The sequence below is a fragment of the Buteo buteo genome, chromosome 11, assembly GCF_964188355.1.
Source record: "Buteo buteo chromosome 11, bButBut1.hap1.1, whole genome shotgun sequence".
In the NCBI taxonomy this organism is placed as follows: Eukaryota; Metazoa; Chordata; class Aves; order Accipitriformes; family Accipitridae; genus Buteo; species Buteo buteo.
In genome coordinates, this window is record NC_134181.1 from 325,912 (window position 1) to 342,503 (window position 16,592).

General features: G+C 46.5%; 1 protein-coding gene across 1 annotated transcript in view; it reads right to left on the minus strand.

Annotated features, from left to right (window-relative positions):
- The window catches only part of LOC142036193 (uncharacterized), a 55,781-nt gene that overhangs the window by 38,535 nt on the left and 654 nt on the right, over positions 1 to 16,592 (minus strand). The window lies entirely within an intron of this gene.

The window sequence follows — 16,592 nt, forward strand, 5'->3', positions numbered from 1 at the left end:
AATGATGTGTAATTAGATTTTCAAAAGTGTCTGCAGTAGGTTGAATTGAGAGATAGGGAAAGACAGGGGCTAAGCCCCCATCCCCAGGTAGAGCTGCAAGAGCAGCACAGGGGCCAATGTCCATGTGCTGACTGGCCCATGGCTCACCCCTCGGCACGTTGGCCTGACGACGAGTCAGTCCGGCATGGATTTCCACAGAAATCTGGCTCATTATCTGAAATGAGAGCTCACTCTTCAGAAGAGATTTTCTGCAGTAGGGCTGCCATGGATCCAGGCATTTTTACACCCGTCATAAGGAATAATCAGACAGCCCTGCTTGGTGTGAAGTGCTAGAAAGGGAACTGCTGGGGAGACTCTGCGTGTGTGAAAAGGAGCGGAAAAAGGATCATAAGGCAACGTCAGAATACCACCAAGACACAATCCCTCTGGCAGATCTCTGACTTCCCTCCTCAATGGAAAATTCAAGGTTTTGTGATGAAACAAGAAATATACAAGTAGGCAGCTCAGAATATATAAATCTTCCCTGCCCAACACTCCGGCATCCTGACTCACTATATGAAGGGTGTAGACATGTTCCTCCCACCTCTCATCTCCTCTTACTGTGGCATCCCTCATCTCCAGACAGCATATCAGGTGATGACACATGAAATACAGGTTATTGAGCACACTCTGAAGTGACAGGCACAGGGTCTGGTTTTCAGAAGCGATGGATCTCTGCAGCTCCTATAAGCATCAGCTGGGTTTACAAAACCCTGGATGCTGAGGAATGGGAAGCAGAGCTGTAAAATGACTACACTCTTCATTGACATGCACATGCACTCGCATGTAAGTGAGGGAAGCCCAGAAAAAGAAGATGAAAGACAGGCTGCGTACAACGAGGAACACAGTAAGTCAGGACGGTAACTGTCTGACATGGAGGTACTGCTCCTGAGACTGGTGCTGTGGTCTCCAGCAAGCACTCTTCCTGCACTTGACTCACTATCTGAGAGACCTTTAAGGAAGTTTCATGATGAAAACTCAACTGAACAAGACCCTGAGCAACCTTATCTAACTTTGAGGTTAGTCCTGCTTTGAGTAGGAGATTGGACTACAGACCTCCTGAAGTCCTTTCCAACCTCTAGTATTCTGTGATTTTCTGTTTCTAATTCTTAATCCATACTAAATAATACAACTGAATGGGCTTAACAAAGACTTGATATAATGCTTCGTGACTGCAATATTAACATACCAGGGGACAGTTCCTCAGAAGAATGCTGTTAACTCCACCAATACAAGACATTGTGCAAAGAAAGTGCTTCGAGTGTCGTGTGAAATGATCTCAGCTAAATCATGAGCTCCATGGTGACTACAAACAAAACCAGGAAACAATCAGCTTTAGGTTTTGAACAGAGAAAACTTCTTGGCATTTTTTTCTCCTCCAGCAAAACCCAGGGTTTTTTTCATCTTTTAGATAAAAGTTTGGAAAAAGCAGTCGGCAGCAAGCTGATGCAAATCAGAAAGGAATGCATGACTTTTCTGAGGTGGTCATCACACATCAGTCAGTCTACCTGAGACACAGAACTCAGGAAATTTGGGGTTATGAATTCTTTGTATTTTACACTGGAATGCTGGTTCATTTCCCCTTCACCATAAGCAAAGACCTTAAAAATATAACTGCTCATGCCAAGGTCCTGGTGGCTACAGTAATGTTAGAGCCAAGCTCCAAGATGGAATGATTTCTGCTGGAAGATCATTGAGACAAAAATCAGCTCAGCTGCTAAGTGGCTAGGTGAAGAACATCAACGAAAAAAAGCCTCCATATACCAGCTGGTTTTCATATCTTTACCGATGCCGTAAGACAGTCCTGATGCACACAACTGTATCTCCACTGAAGCAGCTGTGAACTCTTGTCTGCTCCACTGACCAACTATGTGGCTGCAGGCAAGTCATTCTGTAGCCTTTTGCTGAGAAGCTGAAAACCAAGCAGGAACCTCACTGGAAAACCTTCAAGAAAATTCTTATCAATCTATCTTGAGATTTCCTGAGGAAACAAATTCCCCAGATCTTCTCCAAGGAAACATTTGAGACGCAAATATGAGGAAAGTGGAAGATTTGATACACATGGCTGTATCCTCCCTGCAGTTCATGGAAAGGCCTGTAAAGTCGGGCTGATTATGTTCACTAGAGACCAAGAATATGCAGAAAAAAACACAGGTGAAGGCTGTGGCTTTTGAAGTTGGTGCCAATGCATTCGTGGTTTGCTCTAGGGACAACTGAGGCATACCTGTGAATATTGAGGACCCCATGGTGTCTTGATGAAGAAATACACAGCATTTATAAACACTGCAAGAGAAACCTGTTTTGTGAACATGTTGCAGACACGATGCAGAGCCCCACTTCACCCACTGTGGCTTTAGGAAGAAAAAAAACCTCAGCTCAAGCCTCCTAGCCAGACTCGATGAGCTATCTTTGCCAAATGGCGTGCCAAATCCCAGACATTCCTGATTCTGCAACTCTGCAGAAGCCCTCAGGAAAGCAGCTCTTCAGAGAGGACAGGGTTTCCCAAGCACATGCTACCACCTACTAAACACTACTTTGAACCCCTGCTCCTGTACCCACGAGAAATTACTTGTCTTGAGCATGACTCGCTGCTGAGATAATGTGACGCAGGCTGAAGAAAACAGATGGGACCTGCAGACTGTGAAAGCGGACCACAAGAAAAAAGCTTCAGGCCGATGTAATGCAGCAAAGACAAGACACTGGTCTTCCTGGGGCCAAAAAACGCTCTGTCAAACACCCGGGCTGAGCAGAGGGCCAGCACAGCGGCTGCGGCAGGTGCCCCTGGCTGCACCTGGAGCGTGCAGGTGCAGCCGGAGTGTGCCAGCGCCGAGTCCCAGGGAAGCGTCGGGAGCAGGTTCCAGTAGCGGCAGCCCTGCGGGGTCAGGGCTGGAGCGGAGCCCCTGCCCTGTCCCCCGGCCGGGCTCGCTGCGGATGAGCGCTGCCCGGCCAGCAGCCCGCGAGCCGGCTCCAAGGAGCCACAGACAGCGTTGGGGCTCTGTGGCACTGGCTGCTCCCCAGAACCTCACCCGTCAGTGCTGACGGGACGTTTCGAGGTGAGAGGAGAAAGTATCACACAGATAAAAGGAGAAGATAAGAGGAGAACCTTAACCTTACTCTGCAAATCGTAATAGCTTTGTAAAAATAAAAGTCAGAGCGAAATCCTCCTGCTGCACACCTTCCCATTCTGGACACCGTTCAAGCACAGACATTTTCTGCTAGCTGCAAACTCCTCACATGCAAGGCAGAGACTCTAGCACAGTGTCTGCACAACAGCAGCTCCATGCAAACACTATACCAGTAATGGGAAATTTTCATGATGTAAAGAAGCAAGGTCACACGATGTGTCCAGGCAGCCCTTGGAAAGGCACAGTCTCTCCAGATGCTAGAGAGGAAAGCTCAGAATTGCTCTTGGTTCATTAGCCTGAGGGGTTTTCTTCCCCTATTAACTACAAACAAGGTTCAGGTTCTTGTTACTCAGCTTCGTGCATGCAATGCAAAAAGGTGAAGGGGAAGGTTTACCAAGAGTCATTTGTAAATATGCTAAGACAATTCACATGTTTTTAAAATCCATCAGACATCACGTGTAGTAAGTCACCTTAAACAAGAACATTGAAAAAGCTCTGTCAATACAGCAACATCTTTTTCAGCATAGAAATTTTACATCAGCAGTGGCAAAGAATCTGTGCATAAATTACACATAGCAGAACATACAGTGCAATTTCCTTCCCTCTAGGCACTGACACTATGTTCCCCTGCAGCCTGCCTGTTTCTCCCAGCTTTATGACCCCGATGAGATGAGCTCTCACTGTTTTTTTCCTTGTTACATTTTGATATTTCAAAGCATGGCCTGCTTCTCACTCCCATCTCCCCGCTCCACATTATTAATGAATTGGAAAGCAGACATCATTAGTTTTTGGAGACCATTTCTTTTAAAATTTACAGAACCCTTCATCTGAATCCCCAGAGCCAGTCTGCTGTTCTCATCTTAGAATCTTATTAGCATCATATCTCCTGGATCCTGCCATGCAAACTGCATTGCTATGCACTTTCTAGCACTTGACCCTTTTGCGGACGGAATTAATTTCCTCTTTGAAGATAGAGCAGCATGCTGTTGTGCTTGTTAAAGAAAGAAAACTCAACCTAGAAGATAGGAAACAAGCAGAGGATATTCTCAGTTAAATATAGGCCACTACAAGGTTTTATATAGGCAGGCTGGGAAAGAGAAAGATTGGTCAAAAGAAATAATAGATTGATGACGCTTTATTACCAGCAACATCTTCTAAAAGAGCATGCAAATAAACCAATTGACAATACTCACTGGGAATTTCTGGTTTTATGGCATATTCCTTTTTAGCAGCATTGTCTTTGTCTGCAACACTCCGCATCCTCCACTTGTTTCTGTACCCAAAATACCCTCAGACATTTGGTTGTAGAATTAATGTGAATAATACAAAGAACTAGAATTTGCTTCCTGCACAGGGCAATGAAAAGGTGCCCGAGCTCTATCTGAAGTGCATAAAGAAAAATAGCCCTGGTAAAAAAAGGTCATTCTCTAAAAGAATATAATATCTAGCACCCCAAGTACATTGATGTCACTACTACTATCCCCTCAAAAGGCACAACATTCCTAACATGTGGAGTAAACTAGAAAATTAAAGTGTTTGTTGCTCAGTTTGGGCTATTTCTAGTTCTATAGGACTACTGGAACTGAAGAACTTTCCTCATCTGCATTGTTTTTACAGTTTTGGTTCTGCTGTCTAGTTTTAGTAGCAATTTTTACTGTGACTGCTGTAGAGGAAATTCCTTAGGATGAAGTCTTCATCCTTTCCATAAGCTCATCGGGAATATGTTAATAAAGAGCTGCTGAAGTTTATTTTTAAGTAACTTCTTGCAAAAATACAAACCCAAAGAGCCCTGAATAAAGCAAGCCTTAAACATTCTCTATCGACAAAGGTACCAGGCTGTACTCAGGAGTTGGAAAGGGTCCTGGATGGCTCAGACAACTGGAGGTGGGATGGGTCAGTGGTTTAAATCAATAGTTGACTGGATTGATATTTTCTCATGGCTGTGCAGTGACCCAAGTGAAAGGAGCAGAGAGGTATCCAGCTCGTCTCAACCACACCAGGGGAGCCACAACTCCTGGACAGTTACCCTGGAGTCCTGTTAATATCACGGAGTCTAAAGAAAGAGGAGAGCCAGATGGGGACTGGAAGCAGGGCAACTCATTCATGTCTGCACACATCTGCCCTCTCCACCAAAGCCAGCCCAGAAGTCAGCCCTGGAGATGGTCTTTGCTGTGAAGCTTGGTTCTACCTCATTTAGCTCACACAACAGCCAAATCTTGATAACTACATCTAGGCACCTCTTTTTGGCACATGTCAGAGAAACTAACTAGTTCCTTTTTGAAGAGCTGTACACAGCAACCCAGTCACCTCTCCTTCCCCCTTCTATCTTACCATGGCCTGTAACATCAGTCTTCCTAGGAAAGCAAAGCTATCAGGCACAAATTCCTCAGAAAGTGATAGGAAGGCACCCTGTGGTGTGTAGAAACCCCAGATATTTTTTACAGGCTACTGTGCTAGTAATACTGGGTAAGTGAGTATCATGTCCGTCACCTTACCCTTTATCATGTCCTGCAAAAGAGCAAGAGGACTGCTGGAGAACTGTGACTCACTCTTTTCTTCTCGTTTACCACTCACCTTCTGAAAATGTGGGGGATGTTCCTGCAGAATTCATCAGGCAAATGGTGTTAGCAGCAGCAGCACAAGTGCCAGACACAGACTGGCAGAGAGCTTATGAATAGCACGATGAATGATCTATAGCAAAAGCCATGGGCAAGAGCTAGCCATTAGTCTGGGGCTTAGTAATGCACTCTTCAAGTACATTACTCACCAATCCATCAGGCAACCTGCTAAAGAACTGAGAGATTCCAGCACTTTTAAATCTGTAACGCAATGGCTGGCAGCCTGCACTACATGCCCTAGGTTACAAGGGCATGGAGGAAGACAATTCATTTTGTGTCATAGCCAGTATTTCTTCTTCTCCTTTTCTGTGTGTACTTAAGAAATAGACCTTCTATTATCTGCAGATTAATAGCCAGGAGAAGGGTCTGGTGTCTCTGTTAACATTTACTATTGAGGAAAGCTTTCAAAGAATGGCTAACCCTTGCAGTTTTCATTAGCTGGACCAAGTATGGAAACATGCATGAGAACAGATGTGATTTCTTAATTTAAAAATAGTGCCTACAGTAGAACTATTTTAGAAAAATACTACAGTTACAAGACACTATTAGAATGCTGGGCATGACAGAATTAAGGCTGCCAGCATAATTTGGGCCCTTCTGTATAAGCATATGATGTGGACTCCAATACATGATCCTATACTATCCTGGACTTACTCATTCACAAGGTGGATAATGTGCACAGAAAAGGTAATCAGTCAGTATTTCCTTTTCTCTCTCACAACTTAGTGTGTGGCTCCAACTTGCATTTAGTGCAGTTTTCAAACATCATGCAGAACATTGTTATTAATCTCCTTGTGGGAATTTCTAAGACATTCATCATTATCTAAATTCTTCGGGAGCATTACCTAATCTCAGCACCCCTGTGAGGAAAAAGTTTTATTATCCGCACTCTACAAATGCTGAATAGAGGCAGAGAGAGATTCAAGCACTAGATGTGCCCTCTAATTTTAGGTGCTTGAGTCTAGGTGTCTAGTTCTGATTTGTGAAGCACTTAACAACTTTATAGCATTTCATATGTTTTAAGCAAAACTGTGAGTGCTCAGCAATTCTACAAAGAAACATCTTCATGTTCCAGGCTGAAAACTTTGAAGATAAGGACAATTAGAGCTGTCTACGACGGTCCTGGCTTGTCCACTGTCTCCAGTAACGTAACAAACCCATGGCTGTACCTGTCACTAAAAGCAATTCCCCACTGAGACAATTCCCAAGCCACCGTCTGTCATTCATTCAACACTTCCAGGTTTCCACAACGGTTGGGTGAGAAATCCCACAAACAGCAACACGCTGATCCATTCACAGAGCAGTACCATGCACGCAGCATGTCGTCAAAGAACAGTGGTGTAAAGCATATCCACAAAGAGGCCGAACTGAAGTTACACCATCATGCCAAGTTTTGCAATTTGGGAATGCAGTCAGGGTGTGGGACTAGTGTGCTCACACAAGGACAGAGCACGTGGGGAAGGGGGGTGGAAGAGAACCCCAGGCACTCCCAGCAGGGCTGGTGGCTGAGAAGTGTCGAAGTTAAAGCTTATTCTGAAGGCAAGGTGCAGCACATTGCTAAAATTTTTCTGGCAAGAATACTGAAATCTTTACATTGAAGAAAAGAGGCTTTCATGTTTTTCAAGGAAATATTTGTAAGGTGTGTCGTCCCCATCCCCCCGCCCCCAAATCTTGAACAAGTCATGTATTTTTTTCTGTTAAAATAATTTTTGGCAAAACTGGTTTTGTTTTTTTTTTTTGAGAAATATTAAAGAAAAATCATGCCAAAACAAAAATGAATGTAGAAAATTTCACATTTAAGGTGGGTAAAGAAGTGGCAAGCAACCAAAAAGAGAATCTTTTAATGGAAAATGTCAATACTACCTTTATGTGAGAATACAAGTTAATAATTACATGGAAATTAAACACAGGAACTTCGAACGTTAAAATTTAAATAGTAAATTAACTTTGAATACATAGTTCCAGGAACACTTTCAACCTTACCTTGACACAGTCAATGTCTGTAATAATGAACATACCAAACCCTCCCTGTTTTCCTCTGTAACTCTGTTTTCGCCAACCATAGCTGCTTGGACATCTGTTTTAACTGAGATACGTATTTAGGACTCTGAGCAGAAATAGGAAATGCTACTTGTGTCCAACATGGATGGATTCATGTTGCAGTAAGCACCTTAAATTTCTCATTTCATGGCTTTTGAGCACCCACATTTGCAATTCAAAATCACTGACATATTTTGGTTTATGTTCCTTTTTTGGAGTTAGTCTGGCAGTAAGAGAAATCAGGGCAACCTGATGCGTGAGGCATGACCAAAGTAACCTGAATGAGCTCGACTGCATTCCCATCCTTGCCCCGAGCTCCCTGCCCTGGCCAGCCTGACACCCACGCTTGCGGGTGCGGGTGCTCATGGTGGACTGTGGGCACCCAGCTTTCCGCTCCCGTGCCTCAACAGCAGTGGCGCACACGCTGCCAGAAAAGATGCCCGGCATTAGCTCTTGCATTTTGCAGTCTGTCCCACTTAGCACCTTCCTCGTTGTGCACTCTTGGGAGACACAGTTAAGCCTGTTCTTTCTTTAACAACCTCTGTGCACTCCACAGGGAGAAAAATGGACTCCACAGATTTCAAGGAAGGAGGAGAGGGGAGAGGACCTGCAGGTACATGCTACTGATAGCCAGGGAAGTGTAGACCAGAAGAACAGGAGAAAGTTGCCAGTGACACTGCAGAAAAAGGGAGAAGCTAGGAAGGAAAAAAATTTAAAATCCACTGCACTGGAGGGTAAGAATAGAGGGCTGGGAGGCAGGGAACTGGAAGAATGAATGAGAAATGAAAAAATAATGCAAGGAAAAGCATATAAGCATGGCAGAACTGAAATCAAAGCCCTGTCTAAAGTAAAAACAGCATCACTTAAAAATCAGTTTAAAAAGATTTAATGCAACTGTTCCAAAATCTAGTGCAAACTCTTAATTTGGGTTCAGAGTAGCTTAATTTGGTAATTAATCAATGCATCTGTCTTTTAAATGAAGATAAGAATGTTTAGACAGGATTTCACACCAGTTAAATAATTCATTTTTAAAGACAATTCAAGTTTTAATATGGATGATGCTTCAAAGAAGCATCAAAGAAGAAGAACAAACCACAGAGCAAATAGAAAATTCTTAGTTACACAAATGTAAACAGAAACTAAGGCTAAACCACTGAAAAAATCCACATGATTTCTTTGAATCTTTTCTGAAGGGGCAGACTACTGCTTTGCAGGGAGGGACTTCTGGGCAGCCCCTACTTCTGCAATCTAGATCCCTGCACCTACTGAATGTGTTGATATTGGCACTTTCTGGGTGTTTGCGTTATGGTGGGTTGACCCTGGCTGGATGCCACGCACACACCAAAGCCACTCTATCACTCCCCTCCTCAGCTGGACAGGGGAGAGAAAATATAACAAAAGGCTCGTGGGTCGAGATAAGGACAGGGAGAGATCATTCACCAATTATGGACACGGGCAAAACAGACTCGACTTGGGGAAAATTTATTTAATTTATTACCAATCAAATCAGGGTAGGATAATAAGAAATACAAACTAAATCTTAAACCACCGTCCCCCTACCCCTCCCTTTTTCCCAGGCTTAATTTTACTCCTGATTTTCTCTACCTCCTCCCCTCCACTGGTGCAGGGGGACGGGGAATGGGGGTTGGGGTCAGTTCCTCACACCTTGTCTCTGCCGCTCCTTCCTCCTCAGGGGGAGGACTCCTCACTCTTCCCCTGCTCCAGCATGGGGTCCCTCCCATGGGAGACAGTCCTTCACAAACTTCTCCAGCATGGGTCCCTTCCACGGTGTGCAGTCCTTCAGGTACAGACTGCTCCAGCGTGGGTCCCCCGTGGGGTCACAAGTCCTGCCAGAAAACCTGCTCTGTGGGCTCCTCTCTCCACGGGTCCACAGGTCCTGCCAGGAGCCTGCTCCAGCATGGGCTTCCCACGGGGTCACAGCCTCCTTCAGGCATCCCCCTGCTCTGGTGTGGGGTCCTCCATGGGCTGCAGGTGGAGATCTGCTCCACCGTGGACCTCCATGGGCTGCAGGGGGACAGCCTGCCTCACCATGGTCTTCACTGTGGGCTGCAGGGGAATCTCTGCTCTGGCACCTGGAGCACCTCCTCCTGCTCCTTCTTCACTGACCTTGGGGTCTGCAGGGTTGTTTCTCTCCTATATTCTCACTCCTCCCTCCAGCTGCAGTTTCTGTTGCCCAGTTATTTTTTTTTTTCCCCTTCTTGAATATGTTTTCCCAGAGGTGCTACCACTGTCGCTGATGGGCTCAGCCTTGGCCAGCGGTGGGTCCATCTTGGAGCCAGCTGGCATTGGCTCCGTCGGACATAGGGGAAGCTTCTAGCAGCTTCTCACAGAAGGCACCCCTGCTGCCCACCCCTGCTACCAAAACCTTACCACACAAACCCAAGACATGCATGCAAGTCTGAGGAGCATGAGTGGTCATTCACACCCTGTGCTTTGGTGTTTACTTAGTAGGCTCAGAGTCATTCTTTATTTTAAAAAGTCTTAAAATATTCCAGTGTAGGACAATTCACTAGGTATTTCAACATTTCATGGGACAACATCCTGAAGCCTTGGTCTAGTTTCTTCTGCTGTGCTTGGCCGGGTCGTTGTCTGTGCAGGTGGAGCTGGCCAGTTAATGCTCGAGCAGTGTCTGAGCACTGCAAGCTATATCAGACTCCGCACGCTGCCCATGCCACCAGAGTCCATGCTGCTCCTGTCTGGATTCTGTTAGCACTTTTCCTGGGCACTTCTGTGTTTAAAGCATCCATCAGTGTATTCACTGATGGCTTCCACAACTTCACAGTGAAAGGACCTGACTTGAGGGAGCAAATGGCTAATATAGAACGAATCAATCCAATGTGACAGTCTGTGCAGACCAGCATACTTCAGAATAGAAACAATCCAGTCTTGTGGGACAGAAGTGCTTCTGTTGGCTCCTGCTACGGCACGAATTACTCAAATCGCTTTGAATAAGGTACTCCATTCCCACTTGTAACAGCACAGCACTCTCTGCTTCCTTTCTCTGGTCCCAAGCTCTCTCATTCCACGAGAGCTCCTGCTTCCCCACCACGACCTTCTTGTTCCCTCTAGGACTACCTCCAACTAGATGCCTACCAGGGAATCTCATCTCCAGCCCTAACACCACCACTTCAGACAAGCCACTGCTAAGAGCCAGCAGTGTACGCCCTGTGTCACCGCAGGCTTTCTTCCAGGATTGGGCTTTCAATACACAGATCAAGCAGCTGAGCATGGGAACAGCTATGCTGCTCTGAAGCTGACTGCCTAAGCTCAAGGTCACTTGGAGCAGACTTGGTACCTGAAAGCAGGCAGAATGTACCTCTTCTTTTACCCTTTTCTGGCCATGATTTGCTTACCTGAGTCAAGTATTTGACCAACAAATAAGTTGCTCTTTAAAAACCTCCCTGTGCTAGTCTGGCCTGATGTAAGAGGGCTCTGTGGAGAGCACAGAGGTCAAGGGCTCAAAGCAGTGCCAGTCAGGCCCATCTCACTCTTTCAGGAGACAGTTCATGAAACAACACAAGATACGTGGAAGAGCTAGGTACTTGGCTACTCCAGGTAAACCCTTGTGTAAATACGAGGGCAGGATGCTAGTGGCAAGCAAACACAGAGCATGAAGAAGAGATCTTGTTTCTGGATCTTGATAAGTGTCTGGCCTGTGGGGCTTCTGCCCTTGCAGCTGGCAGCCCCTCTCTCCGAGCACAAGGCAATAAGTGACCAAGCCAACCAGCCTCTGAGAAGTGCAGCTGCATTTTTGCCTCTCCTGTAGCTCTTCCCGACAGCTGCACTCGCTGCAGCGCACACAGGGCACAAGGGCAATTCCTCAGCCTTGGAGAGCACCGCAGAGGGAGTCCCTGGCTGGGAGGTGGGGAGTGAAACAAAGGAGCTGAAATCAGTTTTCTGGGAGCTACATTAGTGCTGCCTGCTTTGACCTGAGCTACCTGGCATCAAAGCCCCAAAGAGATGCCTTGGGCTATCTTGACTGTCTTCAAGAAGATGTTCAGCTGCCTGTGACTTGTGCTCCAGATTCTGAGTGCGGAGAACCGTGAGGGAACCCAGCGCATGGGCTGTGTCTTGGAAATAGGAGACACAGCAATAGCCATTTCTCCATGCTGTAATATATTAATGTTTGCAGCATGCAAATCATACCCAGAGATGTAATCTCCACCTTTTGCATTTCTTCTGTTTCTCTGTCCTTGTCCCTTGCTTTTTGCACTTGCTCCCAAACAGGGGAGTCAAAACTCAAAGAATGACTCAAAGCATTGGCGAACAGAGAATTAAGACAAAACCCAGGCCTGTTATGCAAAGTGACAACTCTGCAATCAGCCATGAGGCTACACAGGTTTCCGCTGCTGGGGCAGAAATGAGGGGGGAGCACACAACAATGAAATGGGAGCAGTAGGTACTCATTCACCTTGAAGACTTCCCCACACATGAACTCACGAGCACACACAGAGCAAACACAACTCCACTGTTCCTATGGGGAACTCTCACCCTCAGGCTAACCCTAAAGCAAGCATTAACCTACTTATTGCGCCCTTGGGCAGTTTGCAGGGTGGGGAAGCTGACTATTTGGGCAGCAAGGTGAGCAGATCTCAGCACTTAAGTACAATATCCTACAATCATCTGAGAGCAACAGTAGGAGTTTCTCATCACTTTGGTAGAGTTGGGGGAGAAGCAGGCACCATCCCGTCCTTGTTTTTCAGCCATCTCCTCATGTGATTAGAAAAAACCAGAAATGTCACTGTTTTAGGAGAGAACGGCTATGGCAGCTTTGAAACCTTCAGCCAGCTTCTTCCTTCTACCACTAAAGATCTAACTGCACAGGGAAGGCCCAGGTTGAATCACCTGTATCAAGTCTGTTGTTCTGCCCATCTCACCAGATGAGGTAGAGAAGAGGGACATGACCACCCGCCTTGCTCCTAAAGCACCCTCAAATTTCAGCTGCTCTCAAAAGAGCAAAACACCACCTGCCAATGTGGGGAAAGCACTGAGAGCTCCCTTCTTGTGGACCCAGGCTCACTCAGGCTTTGCTGGTCAAGCAGCACTTGTCCCTTCACAAGATTTATCCTGCATCTCTTGTTTTCCCTTGTGTACCATAATCAGACTCAGAAAACCTGCCATTGACTGATTGTCACCCTGAATCTTCAGGAACTAACATCAGTGTTTCCATTCAGACATATGACCACGGCAGCAGTAGGTACTCCTGCAATTTTTAGCACCGGTCATCATGGTGCTGCCTTTGAAACACACATAAATAGATGCTGGAGCAGAAAGTCCTAGTCCTTGTTGGTCTGGGCACAGCGCTGTGACAAGAGTCAAAGGCGAAGACAGAAAACAGAATCACTGAACTGGCAAAGAAAGTGGGCATCACTGAAACAAGGGACCGGGACAGACAAAACACAAGAAAGACTGACAGACAGTATATGGCCCTGGGTGAGCAGGAGCCATGGACAACTCTATGAGCAGGCAAATAGGATGGGCAGATGGGTGAGCAGAGGGGAGAGCAACAGCTGAGAGCAAGTCACTGAATTACAACAGGAATGGGTTATAAAGATATGCCTGCCTGGCATTTGCTGAAGAGCTTTCACCTGTACCTGCGACATCTACAGCTAACAATGTTTATGTACTTTACATTGTGGAATACACGTTTAGAAACGGAACACGTGGTTCTAAGGAAGAGAAACCTCAAATCACTCCAGCTAAGAGTCTAATCCTATAAAATCCACTCCTTCAGTTGCTGAAGCAAAATGTAAGTATCTGGCTGAATTTCATTGTGCTAAGATGTTTAACCATTTCATTGCCAATCAGAGTTATGTCTACAAATAGAGATCACTTCCAGTGACCACTGTAAGGAGAGTACCAGAGGCCATGAACAGGACCTTCTGATGTTCACAACCTTAACACCAGGCTGAACTTTGAGAAGGAACCTGATTTTCATCTAGGACTTCAGCATCCTGTCTTGTTTTTCTGAAGATGCCATTCATACAGAACTGCTTCATTTCCTGAGTCTGCAGTGCATAGACAATATCTGCCTGTAGCATTTGTGGTATTTTTGAATCATGCTATATAGAATCATGCTGTACAGTCTCATCTCATTGAATCTTTGACTCCATTTGAACCCAAGTCCAGCGGTCTGACTGCCATCCTAGTTTTATCTAGACCAGGAACAAAAGAACTGCACATTACAGCCTATCTGTCTGACTGTTTTTCATTGTATATATTTTCTCTGTCCTACAACTGATCAGCTTGCTTCTTTTTAAAGCCTGCAGTCAGCTTTAATCTACTTAGCTGGGATTAATGAGAGATTTGTTAAAGATTTAAAGATTTTAAACACTTTGCTTACAACTGTTGTTATCTACAACCATCAGGCAATAAGCTCCATGCAGACAAGCTGTTCTTAACGTCAGGCACATCCATCAGGTGTGCCAAGGCTGGTAACGCAACGCTGATGGCTGATGCCTGTTGCTGGCAGACTGGTGCCTTCACAGACCTGTTCAGAAAGCAGTGCTCAGACCTCTGCCTGCACCTTGCCCTTCTTCTGCAAAACTGAGAAAGGGTGGGACAAAGCTGGCAGCTCAGAATATGGGTCACTACATTGGCATCAACACCTCACAGTCATGGAGCTCAACACCAGTAGGCGTGGAAAATCAGGAGTGTACATCCAACCCAGGCTAGCATTGCCTGATGTTCCATGCCTTACCCAGGAGAGGTGAGGAGGGAACTGCAGGTCCCAGTGGTCACCTATTACTGTATCCCATTGCTTAAACCAGCATTGGTACTCAAGGAATGGAAGGTGGCAGAGGTGATGTGATTCTTTAAAACAAGGACTCTACATCGGATGTGGGAACTCTTCTTGGTGGAAATTACAACAACAGGTAATGTTACTAGGCATGTGGCTAAACCATGCTCTGTTGGGGATGCCCCCGCGTGCAGAGAAGCCTCAGCTTACAAGTCTGCTGGATTAGTGTTTCAAATGGCTTACCTCCATTGAGGTCTAGAAAGCAAGAACTGCAGACAAAGGCCCTGTGAAGTCTGAAGGAGGGAGCTGCAGAGAACCCTTCCAACACTGCAGGTGGGGAACCACAGAGGCCAAGCATGGGAGGATGCTGGAAGAAAGCAACAAGGGTTTGCCAGGTGCGCTCTGTTCAGCTGGCAAAAAACCACCGCAATAGAAACACAGACAATAAATGAGTGATACTGTGTGAGGGATTCCCCATGCTACTGTCCCTTGTTACTTGACCTACAAAGACCAGAAAATCTTGTCTGGTAGATATGGAAGTTTCAGTGCCTGTGCTGGATGAGCTTTCATTCTCCCACCCCAAAGAAGCTGTTTCGCCCACAAGTCCAAAGCTCAGGAAATTTACCTGTCCTCCATGCAGCATCAAAGAGCACAAGGGAACGTTCATGAGCTTTGGTGGATTTATAAAAAAACCAAAAAGCAACACATAGCTAGAAGGCCCTGGCCACTGGAAGGGATGGAGTGCCCCAGCAGGCAGTTCTCCAAGGGGACATCAGGGCAGCCGAGGGTGGCATGCCAGGGCTCCCGGAGTGCCTTGGAGAGAGAAGGTGAGGTAGCAGGGAAACCTGAACTGTGCACCGTGCCCTGAGAAGAGAGCCGTGCCGCTGCTTCTGTCCCCGCATTTGTTGATATTCTCCTTGTGCCACGCGGGTTAGAAGCAGCGGCAGGGACGGGGCGCTGGGACCAGCACCCTGTGCAGACCAGAGCATGGAGGGGTGAGCTCCAGACAGAGCTGTGGGCTCTCCCCAAACGGAGACTGAATTCCTTCCGATGCCTGCAAACTGCTGCACAGCCGGAGGTCCTCCTCCCACCCCTCGACCCCAGGCCTTGGTGCTGGCCAGCCCTGAAAGGCTGCCCGTCACAGGTACTGCCCGGAGAACCAACTCAGGTCCCGGTGCAGGATCTGCCGACACTACACCAAACACCCTAACGAGTAAACAGATGTCCTCCTCTCCTTTGCAGCGCACAGGAGCTTTTGTGATGAGTGAAGCAGGGCAGTTTACCTCGAGGTTAAAAACGGCCCTGACTCCTGGCGTTGCAGGGCCACCGGTCCCCAAGCTGTGGGACGTTCCCCAGGGCTAGCATACCGCTCCCTCCCTTGGCCCTCCCTGCTGCCGCAGCTCCGCCACTCGCCACAAAACACCCTGCCTCCCGCTGCCCTCAGCAGACACACCGGTTATTCCCAGTGGCCCTGATCCTGCACAGGCTCCAGGTCAGACTCAGCTACTTCTCTGCCAACTGCACCGGTGAGGACCAGCACCCCTCAGGGCAGGAGGGAGGCACCAAAGGTGAGCAGTCAGGCAAAAGATGCTTTGGAGTCTGGATGTGCTGCTGCCTCTCACTTGCTTGGCAAGACAGAAGACGTGCCAGTTTTGCCTTTCCTTATACCTACTGCAGAGCGTCCTTTTATATTCCCACACCAGGAATCCTACAGTCACAGGTAAAAGCACAATTTATGAATTCACAACATTGTACTGGAGACATTCGGTATGACATATGCTGCCAGAGTCAAGACCTGCATCTACTAAACAGACCGTACAAAGACTCACATTATTTTGAAACAGACTGAAAGTGAGAGATTCGTCAGTTTAGATGGTAACTAACACCAAAAAACTTGTTTTGAAACCAGAGAGATAAACGCATACGGTTTTTACAACTGAAATGCAGATTCTCAAGAAAAGCAAATCACACTTTCTTGCCCAAAAGCCCTTTCAGGAACCTCCCAGAGCT